This window comes from Microtus ochrogaster, unplaced genomic scaffold (genome assembly GCF_000317375.1).
Source record: "Microtus ochrogaster isolate Prairie Vole_2 unplaced genomic scaffold, MicOch1.0 UNK12, whole genome shotgun sequence".
Classification (NCBI taxonomy): Eukaryota; Metazoa; Chordata; class Mammalia; order Rodentia; family Cricetidae; genus Microtus; species Microtus ochrogaster.
In genome coordinates, this window is record NW_004949110.1 from 1,471,946 (window position 1) to 1,493,439 (window position 21,494).

A 21,494-nucleotide genomic window follows, 5' to 3' on the forward strand; every position below is an offset into this window, starting at 1 on the left:
AAAAAAAAAAAAAAAAAAAAAAACCAAAGAAATGCTCATGCAGATTTTTTTTTTTTAAAAAAATGTTCTTGCCTTTTCTGAGCCTAGTACAAAGAGACAGGAGACATGGCAAAGGACTCGTGTTGAGTTTATTAAACATATTTAAGATGTCCCTGAGGCATTCTTTTCCACTCCCAGAACACTTGTCAAGTCAAAGTCCATTGAAATCAATTCAGTACCAGGATGTTCTGATATGGCTTTCTGAAGGACCACAGACTGTTTCACATGCATATGGGCAATAGGAACAAGCCGGAGTTTTCTATAGGTGAACCTGCCCCTTACTTTCCTAATGAGTCAGCCATGCTTGGAATATTGGATGGACAAGGAAGGTTAAGTTAGTGGTGTGACTGATTATGAACCCAAATCTTTGAAATGCACCTCTCTGTATAATATAATGAAGTCAGTATAGGGATAGTCTATCAGATTATATGCTTGTCCCAAGGCACACTACTGCAGAAAGATCAAGAAATTAGCCTGATTATTTCAAAAAGCAATCCAATGTATAGATAAAGGATTTCAACTCTTTGTAAGTACTGCCTTGAGCTGACACTATCTAAGCTAGCAGTCAAGAATTTGGGATTCCTGGTCACTTAAACTAAATAAAAACCCATTTTTGTTTTTAAACACCTATTTATTAGAAATATGACTAAGTTTTTAGATAGAAGGAACAAAAGAAAATCATAGTTTCTTTATGCTATAGCATGTCACAGTCTTTGGTAGCAAGACTTTGGTTGTGAGTCTTTTCTCTTACACTGAAATATTAGAAGGCTGCTTACATTGCTATAAAATCTTATCTATAAAATGAATTCTCAAAAGGACCTAAGGATATAAAGTTTTCCCAAGGGGTCTTTGCAGCTGTCACAGCAGGCAGGGAAATGAACAATGAAGAGGTCAGAAGGAAAACTTGATTCAGCTTGACTTTGTCAACCTGGATCAAACTTCAGGGAATCTGACTGTAAATGATTTTGTGGATAGGGGCCTTGGTGGCAGGTGGATACCCACCACAGCAGGTGAGAGTTCACGGTGGGTAAAGGACAGATGCTATGCAGACAGACCATAAGTGAGGAGGATTTTTGAGATAAAGGGAATGGGGGAAGGGAAAGAAGAGAGGAAGACAGAGAGAAAGAGAGAGAGAAGAAGACCTGTTTATCTTTTCAGAAGAACAGCTGGGAAGAGAGAGCAAAAATGGGCAGAGCATGTCTCTCAAAGGTACCTTTTGCACCTGTGTACAGACTACATAGTGACATTGCAACCACTGGACCCTGGGATGGACAGGGTACTGTCTGAGTGCATCCTGCCAGGTGATGGGCCAGCATAATGCCTGAATCCTAACATTCCCTCCTTTTCTTATGATAAAAGGGTAGGGAATTTAAAGGGGATATCATGTGGGACAAGTTTGAGGGAGCCGTGTTCTCAAGGCTGCTTCCTATTGATTTGTGGGCATTGACCATCTCTGGGGGACCTGAGAATGCTGGGGTGCTGGCCACATTCTGGGATAGCTGATTGTTTCACTGCTGTCCATGCTCTATAGAACTGTCCAGTGCCTCTTGGACCTGGCAAGATACTGGCAGAGCAGAGGACAAGGTTAACGTTTAGGAATTTTTTTTCCCTTGGGTCCTGGTAATTGAGGAAGGAGGGTGTCAAGACCAGGGAAAGGTCCCTGGAGAAGCTTAGGCTTCTTCAGGTCTGGTAATCAAAGATACATCTGACCGGTCTGAGGCGAATCCATGTCAACTTCCTGAAACTTACAAGAATTCTTTGAATTTGCAAAAAGATATGTTTTAGACACATTACCATTTTTACTGTTTATAATCAATATTGAAATTGACATTGCAGAAATAGCAGTATATTCATGCCAGACATGATTCTGATCGAAAGCATTAACACTCTTTCTAGCCAGAAAACTGTGACAACCAAAGGGAATTTGATATCCTGAGCTTGTGGCTGTGGTAGTAGTAGCCAGAGCTAGATTAATGGCATATCAGAATTCTATTGATTAATGTTAAGATTTTCAGCACTTAAGCCTTTTTCATCAGACCTCTGTAGCTTGTATTTACACACCTTAATAACTTGCATCTGCACACTTTCTTAGACTCTAGAATATTCTTAGTTCCTTACATCTTAAAACTTCTTTGGTAAAGTAAGTTTCTTTAAATAAGAGAATGGTAAGAAGTTGTATTGAAATCTGTTTTGTGAGTTTATCTTTTTTTTTTTTTTGAATCTGGTAACAAGGTGAATCTGTGTCTAGACTTAGTATTGGCTCTAAAAGAGTGAGTCCTGTGACCTGAATTTTTACACTGAGAACTGAGAAAACAGTTGAAGCTTTGGTTCTTGCTGTTCAGCTGGCAAAGCTACTAGCCATCAAACAACACCAAAGCTCTTGAGAATACATTTTACCTGAGTTAATGATTATAAATGACAGAGACTCACTTGCTGACTGCCTGGACAGACATTTCCCAGGGTCCTCTGTGGTCACGGAGGGCAATATCAGTCTTCTGCTGTTATGTTTAGGCCAGTTAGGCTATAGAAGATCCCGTGGATTAGGAGCTTATAGGAAGACCAACCTACCCTTTGTCTAGGCAACTTGAGGCTGTCGATTCCCAGTGTCCTTTCACCCACAGTATTAAGAGGGGCTTAACAGTAGCTGATGTGAAAGCAGTTTTGCTCAGTGGCTAAAGCTGCCATGTTATGAAGCAGGTGGAGGTTTTTCTGTGCCAATCTGTCTTCTTTGGAGGAAATAGGGGTACCTGCCAGCAGCTGACCTGTCTATTACAAAAGCCTTTTTTAATTAAAAATTATAAATACCATATTCTCCAGATCTCCCAGAATTTGAGGACTGTCTGTCAGTTGGGTGTATCTGAGTTATAACTACAATAACACTCAAACAGGATTTGCCTGATGATGGAGGAAGGTCATTGGTTAATTATAATAAAGAAACTGCTTGGCCTCATAGGTTAGAACATAGGTGGGTGGAGTAAACAGAACAGAATGCTGGGAGGAAGAGGAAGTGAGCTCAGAGACACCATGCTCCCCTCTCCAGGGCAGACTTGATAGCTCTGCTCTCTGAGGCAGACACACGCGATAAAGCAAGCCGCCAGGTCAAACATGCTGAATCTTTCCCGGTAAGACCGGTGCTACACAGTTTATTAGAGATGGGTTGATCAGGATATCAGAATTAGTCAGTAAGGGCTAAAGCTAATGGGCCAAGCAGTGTTTAAATGAATACAGTTTGTGTTTTGTTATTTCGGGGCATAAGCTAGCCAGGTGGCGTGGGTGCTGGGGACACAGCCCCGCCACTTCTATTACTACAGCCTGGAGAACTGGATCTAAGCTGAGACAAAGTGGAGGGATGTTTTACACAGAGTCCTCCAGTTTGACTGTAACTGATTTTAACTTTGGCAGCTCAGATTTATGCTGGTGAGTCACAAAGAAGTAAAGAAAAATTCCCTTTTGCAATAGAAACTTAACACTAAAAACTGACAATAGTGCAGGTCTTGTATTCTGAAATAGACCTTTGTAACCTTTAAATTTATCGCTATATAGAACATATTTTAAAGGAGGGTTGAATCACATATACAGTATGTTGTAACAGATCTAACATAAATTTTTATTATCATCTAAAAGTACATACCAATTTTCAATATTTGAGACTTTTTTTTTTTTTTTTTTACAATTAACAGAGCTCCTTAGGGCTGTTTTAAAGAGCTTATTGTGGCTACTTAAAACATTTTTTTCTTAACAAGAGCTGCATGCACACATATGTGCAGTTGAATTTAAATTGCATATACTCACATATAAAACAAGGATTGAAGAAATAAGAAGGGAGAGTTTTATTGAGATAAAGGAAGTAGGGGAAGGGAAGGGAGAGAGAAAGAGAGAGAAGGAGAAAGGGAGAGAGACAGAGACAGAGAGATGCAAAGAGAGAAAGAAGAGAAATAAGTAGACAGTGTTTCGCTTTTTAAAAGGACAGGGTACTGTCTGCCATGGATGCAGGGCTGACACACTCTACAAGGCCCCAAGGGGTAGGGCCAGGTGTGCCAGGATGCTAACGTAGATGACAAACAGTTTATTTCCAGCATATTTAAACACAATACAATTTGGAAAAAAAATTCCTGCTGTAACACAAACCTTGGTGTATGTTTGGGGAGGCATAATTACACTGAAACTCAACTCAGAGTTTGTGTTATTTCTTCCAAAAAGATAGGTTCTGGAGATAGGCTACCTGTGCTAGTTTAGGAGCCTAAGAAAGATTTAGCTTGGCCTTGGTCATACAGATAGTATATTGGTCATTTGGGCTAATTTAGACTGTTAGTCTCTTTTGGTCCTGGTTGTAGGAGCATAGGGGAGCCTCTAAAGATAATATATGGGTCATTTAGACTACTAGCTACCCCTTGTTCTAGTTGTAGGAGTTTATACGGCCTGGCCCAAGAGGTAACACAGATCTCCAGGCTATTAATCATGTTCAATCCCCAGCCTTCTGAGCAGAAAAACAGGTTTTACATTTTTTCCAATGAAAGGATAATCCTGCATACTTAACATTCCTGGCTTCCCTGGAGATATGTAGGCACAAGGACCTTTGTGTTTCCAACATTTTCCCACATCTTCATAACTACTTTAAAGAAAGAATGGAAAATCCCAGATCAAAAATATTATTTCATCAAAAACAGCAGTGATAAATGAAATTTAGAAATTGAAGGAAAATGTCAGGTCATTAAGATAAAGTGGAGGAATTAAATTACTCAGTCACAGAAAATGTCAAATCAAAACAAAAACACCACCACCAACAAAAAAATCAAACAAAATAAAGAAACAAAACCAATAACATACTATCTAAGGAATTTTGGAAAACTATTTAAAAAATGCTGTATTTATTAATAATAGATATAAAAGAAGGAGAAGAGACCAAAGATAGATGCACAGAGTATATTTTCAACAAAAATCATAGAAGAAAACTTCCCTAATACAAAGAAAGAGGCATCTAACAAATTTAAAAGAAATACAGAACACCAAATCATCAGGACAATAAAATAAACTCCCCATGGTACATAACAGTTAAAGCACAAATTGCAGGGACCAAAGAAAGGGTATTGAAAGTGGAAAGAGATCAACTCAAATAAAAACTAAGGTCTACCAGGATCATAGTCCATTTTTCAACAGAGACCATAAAAACTGGAAGGGAATGGGCTGATGTTCTAAAAATTATGAACTACCACATATATCAACCCAGACAACTATGCCCAAGACCTTTTTCATAATCGAAGGAAAAAGGGAAATTTTCCATGGTGAAACAATTTCAAAGTTATGACTCCTAAGCCTGCTCTACCAAGGTACTGGAACTAAGATTAAACATGTCCAAAAAGACAAGCAGCAGCAGCAACAACAACATGACAACAAAACACCAGGAACACCAAATCAAAAGAGCACCACCTAAGAACAAATAGATATGAATTTAATATACTGTTCAATAATTTCTTCTAATATCAATGTTTTTAACTCCCCAAGAGAGGCACATACTAACAGATTAACTCATACAAAAAACATGATCCTTTTGCTGGCTCCAGGAAACATACCTAATGGCCAAGGATATATACCATGTTAAGATAAAAGGATGGAAAGAGTTATGGAACCAAAAAAAAATAGATGTAGCAATTCAGTTATCTGACACAATCAGCTTCAAAATTAAACTAATCAGAGGAGATAAGGAATAAACTTTTTTGTCTTCATCAAAGCAAAAATAGAAAAAATGTCATAAACATATATGCACCAAATATAGGAACACTTGGTTTCATAAAAGAAATACTGTTCAACTTAAAATAACAGATTGACACAAGCATAGTGATAGTGGATAATTTCAATAACCCATCTTTAATAAGACACAGGTCATTTGGAAAAAAATCCTAAATAAAGAAATTCTGGAACTAAATAACATTATAAGTTAAGTGTACCTAGCTTGCATCTAGAGAATATCCCACCCAAACATTAAAGGATTGAATGTAAAAAAGAAATAAAAAGGAAAGGGAAGGACATAACTGCTCCTGGGATGGTGAAAGGGAAAGTTTATTGTAGATAAAAGGGAGAACATAGGAATAGGACATCTGGGAGATTCTAGAGTAGATATGACCCTCACTGATAGAGCTGAGCCATGTAGAAAGGGGAAGAAAGAGGGGAAAGGGGGAGCAAGGTGCTTCAGCCAAAAGGGCAAAGGTACAAGAGGGACAGATAACAAGAATGGTTTGATTCAGTAGGGAAGAGAGGCTCAGCCCCCTGGACTGAGGGACTTATGGTGGGGGATTTAGGGTTTGGGGACAGGGTATGCAAGTCAGGAGGACTTTGTAAACTGTAAGAGCTGAGGGATGAAGGAGACCATGTGCCTGGGTTTGCTTTTATATGTTAAATAGGCACCTCAGTCATTTGTTCCAGAGTTTGAGAATTGAAAATTATATAATTATTTTTAGCACCCCAAAATAAAACACAAGTTAGAACATAAAGTAAATCTCAACAAATAAAGGAGAATTGAAATTGTTACCTAAATCCTCTCTGACCACTGTGGACTAACGTTGTATATTAACAACAAACAAAAGATAAGATAGACAAAAATAGACAGTACACAAATCCATGAAAGTTAGACAACCTCTTTTAAAAAAAATCAGCATTTTATGAAGAAAGAAATTAAGAAGGAAATTTTAAAGGTCTTAGACTTGTATAAAATATAACAACCAAAATCAACAGGATACATTAAAATCAGCCATAAATGGAAAATTGGAAATTTATGTGAACACTGTGTTTTTATGTCAAAAAATTGAGAGCTCTCTAATTAATAGCTTACTAATGTACCTGAAGGAACTAGATACACAGGAACAATCATCACTCCCCCTTTCAAAATGGGAAGAGATAATTAAAATTAGGGCTGAAAAAATACAAAATGTCATTTAAGCATTGTAGGTACTTAGAAAATGTTAACACAATTGACAAACCTTTAGCTAAACTAACAAAAATTTTGGAAAAGCTAATTAATAAAATTAGAGATGAAAAGGAAGTCTTTGCAACAGACAAAGACAGTAAATACATAGTCTTAAGAATTCAATTTTAAAAATCTTTATTATCCCCCAACTGGAAACCCTAAATCAATGACTTTTATTATGGTTGATTCTCCTGCTTTTGATTAAGTTTTTATCATAGAAGAGGAATGTGATTTATTGGAAAAAGTGTAGCTCATTTTAAATAACCTGCTGTTGACATGCTGAAGTGAGTTGTTGGTAAGATATTGCCAGGAACTTTTAAAAGTCAAATTCTCCAAGGAGCAGCTTGAAGTAGATGAATAAAAATAGTTTAAATTAATTGAAAAGATAGGTTTTTCATTTAATATCTAGGGCAAACTAATTGAAAATCTAAAATTTGTAATGCTTTCCATAGAATACCAAAAATTCTTAAATTTGAATATCTGTACATGTGTAATCCAGGCTTCCACTCTCATCCAGTTGACATTTATGGTATTATGTTAGTGGATGGGGATCCACTGATCTCAGTTGGGATTCTGAGTCATTCTTTCAGATTACTGTGCTATTGCCAAAACCTCCTTTGTCTTCTAGTGAAGTCCCTAAAATCCATGCAGTTTGGCTACCTAGCCATTTTGACCAAATTATTTTTCTAATTTTTATTTTTATCAGCTTCAGTCAATCTCTTTCTCATAATGCCAGATGAGCACAGGTCAAAACCTAAAACTTACACTCAAAATGGTTTTTTTGTTTGTTTGTTTGGTTGGTTGGTTTTTTTTTGCCTATCCTTTTCCCCATAGATCTTTCTTCTTACATAGAAGGCCAATGTAGGACTTCTATGGTTTATTCATTGGCTTCTGCAGTTCATAACATGGTAGCCAAAAGGGAGTTCAGAGACATTGGGAAGCAGATCAAAAGTCACTCCTACCTGTTGCTGCATTCTCTGATTAATACAATAAATGTGTACATAATTAGATCTGCCTTGATGTTAATCTTCTGGTTCTTGTGCTGTGATTATTGTTTGTTAGGACTGTGTCCTATCCCATAAACTTTGACCTTTGGGAGAACAAGGGTAACAAATTATTTCTAGAATCCCCAGATCCACCAAATTGTTTTTTCTAATATATCCTGAAAAGGAAAAAGATAAAAATTATAGAATAATTAATTTTTAAAAATGATAGGACATGAGATATGTGTACTCCCTTAACTAGACAGAACCCCACCTTTTTAAAAAGGCAACAGAGATTCTATCAATTTCATTGTTCCATTTCCTGTGTGGTTCTTTGTTCAAACTGCTCTCCACTAGCTTCTCCCGTCCTTCAAGTCTGGGTGAAATCAGCTTTGGCTCTCTGCAGTGAGCTTTTACTGGCTATTCCTTACGCTGAAGCTTGGAAGCTGCTGCACGGGTGAGCTGGAATTGTATACATAATGTTTACTGCACGCCTTGAGAGTTTCTTGTTAATTATGCATTGTTTTATTTTAAATCCATACTGATCTGCATATTTCTAAACTGTACTTAAGTAAATGGATCATCAATTTCCCATTACTGACTGAGAAGGTATACAGTAATAACTTTTGCTTATGAATTCTCTCTAAATACCAGATTCTCAATTATCTGAACGAATTGATACAAGAACCGCAAAAAACATGAACTCAAAGTTTGAAGCTTATTTCAAATACTAATTACATGTATCAAATGATGCAGTAAAAATAAAAAATGAAGCTCTATCATCTAACATGCCATAAGTTTAAATTTTACTTTTTAAAAATAGATTAAAACTAAATACAGTAAGGATTTAATGAAAACTAAAATTCTAAATATAAGTTTTATCCTTTCTATTTTTTCATTGTTAAAAATCCTAGTTAGTTAATACTTTGAGTCAGAAACTAGCTATCTTTTTAGTCTTGTTAGCTCTGGCATTGCAGATAGTTTTTATCTTCTTCTGTTCTCATCTTATCTTAGCTGTAAATACTTGTAAGACCTTCCTTCCCAGAGGAATTGATTCCTAGATTCCTCCCAATCTAGCTCAGGCCAGATCATTATTCTGTCTGTCTCCTGTGCATTTAATTTTTCTCTACAGAAAGTTTCAGATATCTTCTAATTGCTGCATATTTATTGTCATCTTCATTGTTAAGCTTAATCTGTTGATGTACACAGAACAGGTCGCCTCTCTTAGTTAAGTAGGATGCAAGGCACACTTTCTCACAGGCACACTTTCAACACCTGCTTGTCTTCAACTTTGCCTCTCCTATACTACTGGTCATTTTTCATTTGAAATACCTGCAGCTCCCTCCCTTGGCTTTTCTTTGACAGCAGCATGAACAACTATGTTGGAGAAGAAGAGAACATGGCAGATTATATTTCCTGAGAGCAGTCATCAACAGGGGTGTATAAGAGTTGGCTGATGCCACTTTTGGGTATATATCTAAAAGATGTTCAACTGTGACACAAAGACATGTGCTCAACTATGTTCATAGCAGCATTGTTTGTCATAGCCAGAACCTGGAAACAACCTAAATGCCCCTTGACCGAAGAATGGATAAGGAAAATGTGTTACATTTACACAATGGAGTACTACACAGCAGAAAAAATGACATCTTGAATTTTGCAGGAAAATTGATGGAGCTAGAAAACATTATTTTGAGTGAGGTAACTCAGACACAGAGAGACAATTATCACATATACTCACTCATAAGTGGCTTTTAAACATAAAACAAAGAAATCCAGCCTACAAACCACAATCCCAGAGACCTTAGACAATAATGAGGACACTAAGAGAGACTTACATAGATCTAATATACATGGGAGGTAGAAAATAACAAGATCTCCTGAATAAATTGGGAGCATGGGGACCTTGAGGGGGAGTTGATGGGGGAAGGGAAAGGCAGGGAGGGGAGCAGAGAAAAACATAGAGCTCAATAAAAATCAATAAAAAAAAGAGTTGGCTGACGAATACCACACCTTTCTCATCATTATAATGGAACATTCTGACACACATTCTGTTTTGTCTTCTAGAGCTGTGCAGGTGCTCACAATGATAACCCATGCATCTTGTCGTATTGTCCACCTTTACCTGACCCCTACACCTTTGTAAGTATTTTCTTGTCAAATAAACCTGATGAATATCCTCAGGTCCATACAGTAGTGCCTACATTGAAAAGAAAAAAAATCAGGAAGTGGGAGATAAGGAGGTAAAGAGGGATAAATAAAAATTTTTATATTTAGTTCAGAAGAATTCAAGATATGAAGAGCTAACTCTCAGTATCTGATGACAACAAATAGCCAGTAATTTTTTTTTACTGATATTAAAGATGCTTTCAGAACAAAATGATGAGAAGATAGGAGGATATGAGAGTTTGGTGGTCATGTTTGACTCTAGCTTCAGGAACCCTCTGGGCATCATCAGTGAATATTATGTAAAGACAAGACTATGCTGTCTCTCGGGGAACAATCCTGAGGAGACTGTTACTTCTCAGGGGAGAACTCTGCCCAGTGCCAACACTGCTGCCCCTGACTTACACTTCAGGCATCTGGAACTTGGTGAGCTTTCTCCTGGAGTAAGACGTTCTATCTCACTAGTTTTGTCTAAGAACATTCTGAACAAAATGTTTGAAATTAATAAGGGACTTGATTGGTTTTAGTTGTCTTCTATTTTTTCACGCCAATCTCATTTTATGTCTCTAAAAATTGAGCTGATCATTTTTGTTCTTAGAGTCTAGTTGGAAACATGTTTCAGTTTGGCATCAATACCTATTTGGAATCAAGTTTTAGTACAGATATCTCCATTGAACATTTTTTAGATCCATTCTCAGTACTTGTCCTGTAATATATGGAATAAATGAAGATAGTGTACCTACCAGTGTTACTGCAAAATACTAAGACTATGGTAGTTTTATTCTTTGCTTGTTGGAGGGCCACCACCCAGCTCCAAATAAATATGAGAAGACTTATTCTAACTTATGAATGCCAGGCCTTAGCTCGACTTGTTTCTAGATAGCTGTTCTTAACTTAAATTATACTGTCTACCTTTCACTTCTGCGCTTTTACATTTCTCTATTCTACATTCCTTTACTTCCTTCTTACTCTGTGACTGGTTGTGTACCTGGGTATCTGGTGTCTGGTGCCCCCCCCTTTCCTTCTTCTTTTTTCCTTCTTGTTCTTCCTTTCCTCCTCTTTTTTCTCCTCCTATTTATTCTCTCTGCCTGGCAGCCCCATCTATCCCTCTCCTGCCTCACTAATGGCTGTTCAGCTCTTTATTAGACCAATCAGGTGTTTTAGGAGGCAATGTAACACAGCTCCACAGAGTTAAACAATTGCAGCATAAAAGTATGTGGCACATCTTTGCATCATTAATCAAATAATCCATAACACAAACAAATGTAAATATCTTAAAATAATATTCTACAATGTAAGACCTTTCCAAAACTGTTTCTCTGTGCAATGTAAGGAGAGGATGCATTCCACCCTTTCTTATCCTAGGATCAATTGTAAGGCAATGTTCCTTCATCACAGCAGCATGGAAATGCACACCTTGAGTTATTCTGTAAACTCCAGATTAACCTGCATTGGAAGAGACACTCTTCTATCTGTCAGAAAAGCCTGCAGGACAGTCCTGTGGTGGAAGACACCTCTGTGCCTGAAGTCTTTCTGGAACACTGTCAGCAATATTAGAAAGCTGTGCTTCTTGGAATTTTGTTTCTTTAAATATCAAATAGGGTTTGTGTTTTAGTATTTTACATTGTGGTTGAAATAAAACCAGTTTTGTAATTATGGGAGCTAGACTTCCTTGACCTGCACACAGCCAGTTTGCCATCTACTGATTGCTGTGTGTGAGGAACACCATCATCTTTAATCAAAGAAGTGCAGATTATCTCGGAACTTGACTTTACTTCTTTGAATTGAGAATTGTATAAATTTTATACATTCTTATAATGTGTCTTGACCAAATCTACCTTTGTCCCCTTGCTTCCAATTCCTTCTTGAGCACTTTCACTACTTTTCTTTTCTAACTTTCTGTACTTTCTAATTCTTCCTCAGTCTGTGTTTATATAGAAACAAAATATTGTGGGTCAATATTTGAAAAGATGTGAAGAATTGCAGAAATGTGGACAAGTTTTGTAGATACTGGTAAAAGTAAACTAGTAAAATAATATACTGAAATAGTATATGAAATTAAATTTTCCTCCCAACTCTCAGTATGCACCTCAGAAACCAAAGCAATCTGACTATGGAAATCTTACTTTTGTGTGAAACAGGAATTCTCACTATGGTGAGCGAGGTGTCGTGGTAATCAAGCACACCTCTTGGAGCTTGCTAAATGCTATGAATGTTCTTTCTAAGAAACACAGACACACACACACACACACACACACACACACACACACACACAGAAAACTTGGAAGCTGGCTTTAAGAGATTCACCAAATCCCTCAAACCACACTTCTCTGAGTTAAAAACCTCTAATGTACACATTCAAGTGACTGATCTGTTCCTAGAATGGCCAAAGTACTATGGAGGGATGGGCAATCCCCAAAGTCATTCTGAGCTGTCATCACAGCTGGAAGATGTGGACTTTAAATTTCCTCTTAATACCCTGCCTGAGTTCACCTGAGAATTGCTGAACTTTCTGCTTTACTTTCATTTAATTCAACATCCTGGCTAATTCCTGGGTAAACATATGTTTGACTATACATATATGGTGACAAACATATTGAAAACATTAAGTGCTAAAAAATGGTCTGCATTAGTTACTTCCATATATGTTCATTTGAATAAGGTGAAACATCAAGAAAACTAGTTATGGGGACCCTTATTTATCCAAGATGAATACCTAGAGATATTCTTTGGTATTAGTGTCAGCGTTTGCAAGAAAAAATTATCCCATTAAAATAGCCCTCATGAATAATTCAGAGAGTTCAATTTAATGGAGGAAGGGGGAGACAGAAACGGGTCATCAAATTTGTTGGAAACCCATATTGCAGCACAGCATTTTTTATGAGCAGTTATAATGTAAGTTATTTTTTGTTTTGTACCCACAGGAAGTAGTTTTCATAATTCAAAAATTTCAACTTTAATTTTCTGACATGTTGCATTCCTACAAGTATTTTCTCAAAAAATGTTTAATAATGTACACTAAATTTTTTGTTTCCATAATTGAAGTGATAAGAAATATTTGCATATGCTAAAGTAGTAACCAACTTAAAAGAAAGTGAGCTGGGATGCCCAACTTCCTACATTGTAATAATCACTAGAGTGAGTTCAGGGGACCCTGATTGTGTCGGTCAGGGTTAGTCTACAAAAAGAAAAGTACAATAGAACCGTTCATGGTGAAGCATTAAGCATTCAAAGTTTGCAAGGGCCTAGTGATAGAGGTCAGAAAAGGAGCAACGAGTGACAGAGAGAAGACAACAGGGCAGAGTGTTCACCAAGCACACACAGGTGTTCTTCTTTGACCAACATCCACATGTACAGGAGCCTGAAGTATGTTTCAGATTTGAAACTGTAGGGCCAAGAGTTTTTCGTGTCTGCTTTAATTAGCAAGTGTCTCTTCTATTTTGTATGAAGAGCAAGTAGTTGCTCTGAGAAGGGGTTATCTCCAGCTTTCCTGTGACTTAAGTCTGCAGTATGTGCTGTGTTAACCATTCTCCTATACTTTGAAAGATGTTGATAATAATGAGGCAATTAACCACTACAGTGCATAAAAAAGATCATTGCTATTACTTCATATGTTTTTCCTATCAGCAGACTAGAACAATGAAAACATGAAGAGTTAAGGAAGGGGTAGCACCTGAACCTGCAGAAAGGGCTGGGTGGAAGAAACACTTCTCCCCAAGACTCAGAAGAGTTTTTCACAGTAGAAAAGGATGTGGATTTGGCCATTTATAAGATGGAGAGGAATGTGAAAGAATGTGAATCTGGTTCTTTTGGGTGCAGACTTGAGAAGGACATTAGTGTTAGTGTACAGAAGGTCACTTGGAAGAGATTTCTGGATCAATGCTTGAAGAAAGAATGTAAACCAGTAGGTAGAAGAGGTTAAGATGAATTAACACATTCTTGCCAGAGTATACCACTGAGAGATAAAACCGTTGTCTCAAAACCTTCACCTGGTAACACAGTCCCTTCAGATTACTTACCTGACAGGTAAAATAGTCTTTTCAAAGTCCCCATGTGAAGGTAACACAGTCTCCTCAGACTCTTCCTCTGAAAGGTAACAGTCTTTATATAGTACTTACCCGTGATGCTTACTGCTTACAGGTATATTAAAGTGGGACCAACATCGCAACACTCTCCCCAGTTAGGGACAGAAGGCCAGACCTTTCCAACTCTTACGACATTACAGAATGTGGATATTCTTTTCCTAAAAGAAGTGATTCTTTTAGGACAGAGCTAAATCCTAAGATCTGTTTACTATCTGTGCACATGGCATCTGGAACCACAGGTCTTACTAATATCTAGAGAATATCCTTCCGAAGACAGAGTGACCATGGTTTAGGTTTTAAGTGAAAAAAAAAAGCAGCACATTTAAGCAAACTGAAGCATATTAGTAAGGAATACAATGAAAACACAATTCTGATTACAAAAAAGGTATTTGACCTTACTGTTAGGAAAGCTGGGTTTAGGATAAGAATGGAATGATGCAGTAACTCACCAACAGTTTGAAATTCACCTTGGAAAGAAAAAAAAAGCCTTATATAGAGTGGACATGTCTGGCAAACTTGTATTATAACCTGTTGGTTTTTTCCAATGGAGGCCTTTTATGGAGGAAAAGAGTTCAATGAAAAATAAACATAAGTTAGGTAGGGATTGAGGGAAAAATTTGTAAGATCTAGTTCCCTTATTTTTGCTTTGGAATTGGACATCATGACTGGTGCTCTGGAATCCTTCTTAGATCTTGAGGAAAAGTCTAGGAAGAATTACAGAAACTTCAGCTTAGATACCAGTAACTACAGCAACAGTGCCCATTGTTCCTTCCTTTGTGTTTGTTTTTCTTCTTCTTCATTGGTTGTTATATGTTTAAATCATCATGGCAGAATCATTAATGCTCGCAACAAAATGCAGTTTTTAATTACAACCAGTTTCAAAAGTTAGGAACTGTGGCCAGCTGTGACAAGTGGGTGACAGTCAAGAAAATGTTTCTACCTCTAATGAGTTTATAGCTGAATTAGAGGCATATGTCTTTAACCTTGAAACAGTAGTCAAAATAATACAATATCTAGTTAAATCCCTAGTTAATTTCATACTATAGCAAATGTGACCCACACATGCTTCAGTGAAAGAAAACTGCAGTCCTGGCCACTGGAGATGACTTGGCCATGGGTGAGAACTTGAACTAAGCCTTGAATCATGGATGGATTTTGCACAAGAAAGAAAGGAGCAGGAGAGTTAGAGAGAAGGTAAAACTATCAAATTGGGAAAGGAGTTAGCTTGGTTTAAATTATAATGAATAGTTGATTAAAAGAATAGGGAATACAGTCAAGGTACTAATGTAATAATAATAATAATAATAATAATAATAATAATAATCTAACATGGTACAAAAAGCTGGTGAGCACAAAGGCAAGGTGTATTTTGATAGAAAGCAAGCATCCTCTGGATGTGTGATAAGTAAATCACTTTGGAAATCTCAGGAGCAGCAGTGAAACAGGACAGAATTCTGTACATGGAGAGCCTAGCCAGGAGACTCCATATTTATCCAGAAGACAGAGGAAATGGTCTGAATGGTACTGTAGCAGAGAAAGGGTTCAGAAAACACAGATGGTAGAGCTATTGCCATATTGCTACTATTAGGTAATCTCTGCTAAAAACGTACAAAGACAAGGAATGGAGCATTTGTGAACACTGTCCCAACACAAACTGTGTCTTCGCAAAAGGGAGTCACTGCTCCTACACTAAACTTGAGGACAGACTAAACCTTCATTAAATATCTCTTGTTAAGAAAATAATATTTCTTCTTGCTTAAACTTTATTTAGGCCTACAAATATGATAATATAGCTTTATTTATATAAACTTTGATTGTAAATGTCTCACTAGTTGCGTTGTCTTCTGTGTTTGCAGTAGGTTATTGCTGGGTATACTTGTATATGCATCTGCAGTCACCACCACGTGAGTGTAGAGCTCAAAAGACAGCTTTGTAGGAGTCAGTTTTCTTCTTCTTCCTTGTAGGTCCTAGAAACTGAACTCAGGCTATCAGTACCTTTTCCTACTGAGATACTGCTCCAGTTATAGTTCTTATGTTTATCACACAATTGTTAATAATTGCCTTTGTGCCTCATATACTTCCTTTTCAGAGTTTCAGGTGTATTAGCACAGACAAATTAAACTCACTTTCCTTATACATAAAATAGAAAAAAATAGAAAGAGTACTTTCAACATTTGGGATGCTGTAGGGAGCAAGTGAAGTTCTGAGTCAATATGTGTTGTTGACATGGGCAGAGGCATGTCAAGGACCCCATTTCCTCAGCCTCAAAGGAGTGGTAAAGTTTTCCCCTAGTGGAACACAATTCTCGGTTGTATGACATACAGGAATCAAGAAGAAATTTAGTTGGAACTGTCTACAATTCTATAAGGTGCTATGCATCATTTTGGAGGGAGAAAAGGCATCAATGATCTTGCCTAGCTGCAAACCCTGGCAAAATGCACCTTATACAATTGTTATAAGAATTCAACAACTTTGATTGGATTTGAACCCACTCCACAGAGGGGAATCCATACCCAGAACTCTAAATCTGATGAGAAATTCCTAGAGGAGGAAGTCCTATGTCATAGGGTAAGTAGAATACTGTTGTTCAACTAAATTGGCAGAGCATCATATTATCTTCTAATTTTTTTTTTTTTACCCATAGGCATATGTTATTCTCCACATTAGTCAGAGAAGAACTTTTACCAGTGCATGCAGAGATTCATCACCATACAAGGTACTGGGAATAAGGGACAGATGAGTGCTTAGCCCTAGAAATGTCATTTCCAGGCATGACACAGTCATTGCAGTTTTGCACTCAAAGTAACTGCAGGTATCTACCTACTACACAAGATTGGAGCAAGTCTTTAATTCCAGCACTCAGGAGGCAGAGTGCTGTGCAAATTACTTTTTTTATGTAAAGATGGTTACATTTGTTTATTCTGCTGAATATTGCTTTAACTGTGTAAAGGTGTGTTACATTTGTTGATGCTGCATTTGTTTAATATGTAAAGATATGGTATTGTTTCACCTTACCTGCCTAAGGTACCTAATTGGTCTAATAAAAATCTAAATGGCCAATAGCAAGGTAGAAGAAAAATAGGTGGGTGTAGTGGGCAGAGAGAATAAATAGGAAAGAAAGAGCAGAGGAGAGAATGAGGGAGAGAGGGACACACCCAGGGCCAGAAGTCAGGCAGCTGCCTGTCAGCCATACTTGAGAAGCAGTGAAAGTAAGATAAACAGAAGGAAAGAAAGGTAAAAAGCCAAGAGGCAAAAAATAGGTGAAGAGAAACAGGCTAAATTATAAGAGCTTGTAGGACAAGTATAAGAAAATGTCGAGCATTCATAACTAATAATAAGTTTCCATGTCATGATTTGGGAGATGGTCGGTGGCCCAAAAGAGAGCCTGTTATACCAGAGTCAGGCATATCTTGAGTTCATGGGTAGCCTAGTCTACAAGTTCCAGGACAGTCAAGGCTACACAAAGAAACCATGTCTTTAAACAAACAATCAATCAAACAAACAAAAAATGGGCCAATAATAGTAAGGCATGGGTGGTGAAGTGGGCTCAGGGATCCTTACCTTCCATAATGAACTATTTGCTAATGATAGATATACGGAGGAGGTGAGTCATTGCCTTCAGTTGTACTTACAGGTTACTCCATCAGGTTCCAATGGATAGCTGCAATCCAATAATCACACAGAAACTAAATGTGTCACAAATAAGACAGAAAGTCATTAACCTTAAAAAGATCTGGAAAAGAAAGGGCTTTGCTAAAGATGGTAGGGAGATAAGAAAAGGTGTGTGTGAGGGGGGATAATTGGAATGTGTTATATACATCTGTGAAATTGTCAAAGTAAAACTTCAAAGAAAAAAATGTTAGTGTGTAGTAGGAGGCTGCTTGTTTGTTTCCTGGCCACTGGCAGCTCAGACCCGAAATAACCACACAGAAACTGTATTAATTAAATCACTGCTTGGCCTATTAGCTCTAACTTCTTATTGGCTAGCTTTTGAATCTTCATTTAACGCATTTTCATTATTTTATATTTTACCATGAGGCTCATGGCCTACCGGCAAGGTTCCAACATGTCTATCTCTGGCAGCAGCTCTATGGCTTTTCCCTGACTCCACCTCCTTATTCCCAGCATTCAGTTTAGTTTTTTCCTCCTAGATTTGCTCTATCCTATCACAGGCCCAAAACAGCTTCTTTATTAACCAATAGTATTCACAGCATACAGAGGGGAATCCCACATCATTAGTGGATAAGAAATCTGGAATAATACTGTTAACAATAAAAACAGAACACCAATTTTCTTAGGTTATTATTTATTTATTTGTTTGTAATTGTCTCCGTAAGTGGTGTGTGTATTCTCAGTGAGACTCTGTTGGAGAAAACTAAGTTTTCCTTTATGACGGGTCTGCCAATTGGAGGAAACTTTTGGCTTAGGGATGGGGTCTTGTGTCTATTCCCCATTGCAGGACTGAAGCCCCACATTGCCTAGACCTGTGCAGTCCATGTGCAAGCTGCCATAGTCTCTATGAATTCATATGTTCATTGGTTCTATTTTGTTTAAAAGGCCCTTTTCCTTGGTGTTTGTCAACCTACTGCTTTTACAATCTTTCTGCTTCTTCCTCAGAGTTCTCTGATCTCTGTGGGGAGGGATTTGATGGACAGATGCCATGTAGGACTGAGTGTTCCAATGTCTCTCACTCTGCACACTGTCCAGTTGTGGATCTCTGTATTTGTTACCATCGACTCCAAGAGAAAGCTTCTCTTATGATGGCTGAGCATGACGCTGATCTAAGAATAGAGCAGAATGCCATTAGGAGTCATTTTATTGCTACTCTTCTTTATTTTACCAGAATAACAGTATTTGATTTTACCCTGGTCTAAGGCACAAAATGAACTCAATGTTATTTTTGAAGGGTGGGTTTTTTTGTCTCTTAATGTTTTGTCAGGAAGTTTTTTAAAAGTAATCTTATAAGTATTTTGCTTATATCATTTCCAGTTTTTTAAATGGATTTTCTGTGTGTGCAAATGTGTCTCAGTGTCTGTATGTATTTCTTGGGCTCTTTCTTTGACTCTTTTTTGTTTGTTTGATTTGTCTTATTCTGGTTTGTTTTTATTCTAAATTATTTTATTAACTTTCTAAAATGTTTCTTTGTTATCTAGTGAAAAACAGAAAGAGTGTGGATTTGGATGGAAGAGGAAGTGGGGAGGGTCTAGAAAGAGTAGGGAGAGAGAAAATTGTAATTAGAATATTTGTATGAAAAAAATCTATTTTAAATTAAAAAGACTAATAAAGAAAATAGAATGGAAATAGGAGATGATATATATGATTTTATGTGGTATACAGTAAGGAAATAAGGAGTGGCTCAGTTCTATAATAAAAAATAATAAATATCTCATTTATAAACTCAATTTTCTAGGTTTTTGGGCCTCACAGTCATAGACCTCCTTATGTCTTAGCTTCTTCTTGAGACCTGAAAGTCACCATCATAATTCATGGTGGTCACAGGACAGTGGTTTGACTTGTTCAACCCTGAGATAAGAATGCTGAAATGATCTCTTCAGGAACTCCTTCACACTCTTCTGCCTATTTTATTTTCCTTTCTTAATTTGACTTTCCTTTTTGCAAAATGTGGATTCTCTTTATTGTGGTGCAGTAAGGGAAAACGATATTTGAGTGCCTCATACAATCTGAGCTGTTGTTGCAATGTGTTTTATTTTCTTCACCTACCTTATGTCCTCCATTGCCACATTTCACACCCAATACAGTGTGAACGGAGCAACATTGCTTCCAACCTAGCAGCTTTTCTTACAAAGCCAGCTGTGGTGGTTGCGAAGTGGGAATAGGATCAAATGTGCTGGGACCTTTCTGTGTGTGGAGCCTGAGCACACAGTTCTCTGCTTGATGAGGCATCCATGTAGACTGCTTCTGTCTCACAATGCTTGTTCCTGCCTCAGCACTCAGACCTTCTGTTAAAATCCAACTCAAGAAGAACACGTTCCACTTCACTTTCAAAGAAGCTAAATGTCTCTCTAAACTACCAGAGGTTTCCCCAGGGTTCTGGAACATCATGTTCCTCTGTTCTATTTTGAGCAAGCACTAAAAACTCCTTTCAGGCCAGGGCACAGATCTGTGTCCCCACTGAGCCTCCATACCCACCCCCTCTCCCTGCCCTAGCCAGGAATCTCCAGGCTGCTTGGTCTAATATGTGAGTTCCTGTCATGCTCCAGTGAACTTTCTGCTGACATTCATTTTTTTTTAAGCCTCATGCTACTGGAGTACTTCTTTCTTCTAAGCTCTGTGCACATCTAAGTCTGCTCTAATTTTTTCCTGTATGCCATCCCGAGACGTTCTCTTTACCACAACCTTAATGGAAACTTGCCTCTTCCCACAAGACACTCTACTTCCTAAGTAGGCAAGCAAGCCTGGCTGGATTCTTTATGTGTAGAGGAGCTTCCCCTCATGTCAGCTTTAAAGAAAACAGTGTCACCTAAGAGACCTTCCAGGCACTTTGCTTATATGAATATGGTGACAGCTCTTCCTTTGCTCTTCCTACTACGAAAATCTTTGTATGACTATACCTCTAGTTAAGATGAATAAAATTAAGGTAACTTGGAAAATGAAACTAAAACATCTAAAACTGAAATAGAAAATTTGTAATTTAAATTTCTATTTCAAATATCTAAGAGAATATGAATATTATAAAAAACTATACCATAAAGATACTTGATAAAGACTCTTTACATATTTAATCATTTATGAATTTAAGACTGTGAAGAATGGTAACTTTATTGTTATCTCTAAGAGAGAAACTCAGAATGCAAAGCAAAAAAACTTGTTTATCATTATGTAATACTGTTGTTTACACAAATGCAGAAGTTCCCAGGCTAAAATACTTATCTCAGTAAGGGGAGAAAGTCATATGAATGTAAGAATATTTTATGTGGATATAACTTTATTTTCATCTTACTTAATTAATTTTTGATAGCCTTACAGGATCTGAAGAGATGGCTCAGCAGAGAACCAGAGCTGATTCTCAGCACCCAAGTCAGGTAGCTCACAACTGCCTTTAACTCCAGCTACAGGGCATCTAATGCTTTATTCTGGCTCCTCAGGTACTCACACACAGTTGCAAGAACAGCCCTGAAGAAACATGCATATGCACATAAATAAAAATAAAATACATTTTTTTTAAAAAAATGACCATATCAATACTTATATCTTAAACTGAAGTAAAATGAGCCTTTTCGACTGGGTTTCCTCTGAGCT